Source organism: Centruroides sculpturatus, unplaced genomic scaffold (genome assembly GCF_000671375.1).
Source record: "Centruroides sculpturatus isolate CEXI.00-Female unplaced genomic scaffold, Cexi_2.0 scaffold510, whole genome shotgun sequence".
Classification (NCBI taxonomy): domain Eukaryota; kingdom Metazoa; phylum Arthropoda; class Arachnida; order Scorpiones; family Buthidae; genus Centruroides; species Centruroides sculpturatus.
The window spans coordinates 150,817-154,432 of NW_019384743.1; the positions used below are offsets into that span (position 1 = coordinate 150,817).

Consider the following 3,616-nt stretch of genomic DNA (forward strand, 5'->3'; position numbering starts at 1 on the left):
TCACTTATATTTTACAAATACGTGTGCCGGGCTATGGACGGCTCACGTATTTGTAAAATCTAAGTGACTCGTACAACATGGAATTCATATAAAATGGAATATAGCCGTAACTTACAAAAGGCCTTTTGGGGGATTCATTAGTCTATGGCAACAGTTTTCAACTTATTTTTTCCTTTTCGCCTTAGTAAAAAAATATTGGAACCCTAAAAATTTTTTATGATTATAAATAAAACAGCAAATAGAAACAATAAAAGAAACTTATTGAAAACGCAAAAAATAAATAAATAAAAAATAAATAATGAAAACCAAATATTATTACTTAATTCACATCGGTAATTAATGTGAAGAGTTAAACTTCTTTTCTTTCAATATTTTTTTCAAAATTTGACTTACTGTGAACAGTTTAATTCTGATATTAGGTGTGACAACCGACTTAATTCTGTATTTTGTTTTTGTTTCAGTGTAAATCAAAAATCAGCTTTGACACAAGTTGTACTAACGGCAACAAGCAACGAATTGCCTTTTAAAATAAATTTGGATATTTTTTTTAATCACACCAAAACTCGTTTAATGAAAGTTGATTAAAGTTTTATTTGGCTATCTGATGTCAGGTCGATAAGATTTACATAATCCGAAGCAAATAGGTCGTCGGATTTTTCTTTAATATCAAAAGGATTGAATATCCAATAGTTGATATCATCACTCAGTTCAAGAAAGTATTCATTTAATGCCACCGTTATCGATTTCAGATGAGAACTAATTTCTTTTCGAATTTCTTCGTCAATTTCAGCGTTCGATTCTTGTAAAATGTCATATAAAGTTGGGAAAGGATCCATATTATTTTCTTTAACAGCTATAGTTCAGTATTGTATATTTTGTAATAGCGATCGTAATTAATCTTTGGTGTTAAAAATGTTTAAATTTTTTCCTTGAAGGGATAAAAAAACATCATTTAATTTTGTAAATATATACGCTAAATAAGCAATCTTAATAAACCTCGAAAATTTTCTGAATTGATCTGCTAATATAAATTTGTCATTTTGTAAGCATACAGAAAGTTCTCGCAATTCAAACAATCTGACAAGAACTTTGCCTCGTGAAAGCCATCTAATTTCCGTATATAGCAGCAAAGATGTAAGAATGCTACTCATATCTTCACATATAGTTTTAAATATATCTTGATTTTAACGGCCGTGCTTTCGCAAAGTTTATTGCTTCATCTAAAATATAGGGTCTTTATAATTAAAGTTCCACTTTGAAATGGCCATAAAAGGAAAACAACCGGACAAAATGTTATCAAACTTTGTAATAGTTTACAGGAAGTCATGGAATTTTATTTACCCTCAAAAATAGTTCGAAAGCTCACCACCAGCAGGGAATGGTGCTGTATGCAATATTGTTAAACGAAATAAGACATGAAGACGTCGGTTGAAAATGAAAATGAACTATTTTATGGCCATTTCAAAGTGGAACTTTAATTACAAAGACCCTATACATTTTATGGATAAAGAGATATTTCGAGTGACCAGGGCATGTCTATAAAGAACGTAGTGACTACTAGTACAAGTTTTAGAAACATTTTAAATTCGTGTTACTGCCCCTTTCATTGACTTTGCACCATCGCTATGTCGATACAATTTTCCCAATGTATTCCATGACTCTCCATAAAATCGTCGGTACATTTAAATATTTCTCTTGTTGCATTGATTTCTAAACTATAACAGAGTAACTATTGTAGTAATAATAAACGAAAACTAATAAAACTGAAAGATTTGCAACGTCCGTTGTCTCATCTAATTGTAAAAAATACTCACCATATCTTGAAGTCTTAAAATAAGTTCCTGTTCAATAACCTCAGCCATATCATGACTTCTGCCGGAAACTGTATTATTTAAGAAACAATTTTTATCAATTTGTTGAAGACTTCTCATCGAACATACACTGAATATCATCTTCGATGCATGGCTTTATTAAAGTTTCGGAAATCATATGCGCTTTACCAACTAGCGCTATGAGGTAACTTACTTTGTGGAAGCCATTGTTGCCCTTTCATTATCTGACAACATTTTCGACATAAAATATTTAGTTTGTCAAGGGTTAGGTAGAGTTTCTTTACAAAAAATTTGATACCTTTATTTTTAATATGTGAATAGTTCGTTTCAAAATCTACGCAATTTAGCCGTTGCTAATGAACTATTTGATGAAATTTTATTGCAAAATAGGCATAACGCATCGGAGCCTCAGAATTTCCTTGTGGTGAGAAATCCGAGTAATAAACGAGCAATTATTTATTGTAACATCGTCACAATGCCGGCTGCAATCTTTAATCATATGTTTAATTCATTTAATTTCAAATAGATCCTCTCCACTCAAATTAGTAGTGACTTCTTCCTCTACTGTACATCATACTTTCTCTTAACAATAGAGCCGTGTCGGACATCTATCTAACACCTTCCAGGGGATAATTTTTGAATTGAAATAACGTGACACCGGTTTGCATCGGAAGTTCGCATATAGTTAATCGAGGGTGCTTGCCCCTAATATTTCCATATCTTTCGTCTAACTAACTCCGTTCTCGAGATTAAGAAAATTATTTTGTCAATGAAATTTGAAAATGAATTTTAACTTTTAATAAATAATTTAAAAATTTTAAATTGTTGATTTATTTACGAATTTATAGAAAACGATAGCAAAGTCTTATACTCATACAGACATAATAGTTTTATTATCGAAAATAAAAATGTTAATAATAATTTTTCTTGCCGTCATTCCTCAGCATGTAAGATATAAAATTTTAAAGTTATTATTATTTATATTTAAATATATTAATAACAAACTATGAAACTTATAAAATATGTATTGGGGAGACCGGGGCAAGATCGGCATGTTAAGCTATACTTAAATTTTGTGTAATAAATACTGCTGTAAACTGAAAAAAAAACTTTGCATATTGTCTATTGGAATGTTACCTTACTATAGAACTGGTTAAAATCAGTTTGGAAATAAAAATAATTAAAATAATTACAACTTTACAAGAAGAGAGAAATTGACGAAGTTGCCCCGGGTATAGGGGCAAGATCGGCAACTTCTCTCTTTTTGTAAAGTTGTAATTATTTTAATTATTTTTATTAAAGTTGCCCCTGGTATAGGGGCAACAGTAATGGGGCAAGATAGGCACGTATATAAAATTATGTTATTAACAATGTATAAGTTGGAATTCACTATTAAAACAAAGAAATACAAATCCAACACCCATTTAATATTATTACAACGAAATGCAAGTTCAAAGACATATATACATGAATAACAAATGCAAACATGTTTTCATTTATCATCTGTTTGATTTTTATCCTTTGCTTCTAATGTGGCTTTATGTTGCCGATCTTACCCCGCTAGTCATGATTTCGAAACATTAAGTACAACCCTGAGAACAGAATGCCAAGCCACGATCTGGCCACGTGAATAAGTTGAAGTTACATCCTTCTAACAGGAAAAGTAACTTTCGTTATCATGGAATTATAACAAAACCTGCCAATTCAATATAAATGGAAAAAAAATATTATATGGAATTGAACGAAAATGAAAATTTGCTTGATAATTCAACTACGCTTGTTGG

General features: G+C 30.5%; 1 pseudogene; it reads right to left on the bottom strand.

The window, feature by feature from the left end:
* Positions 1 to 457: 457 nt before the first annotated feature.
* Positions 458 to 2,440, bottom strand: LOC111628410 (annotated as a pseudogene).
* Between the last annotated feature and the right edge of the window lie 1,176 nt (positions 2,441 to 3,616).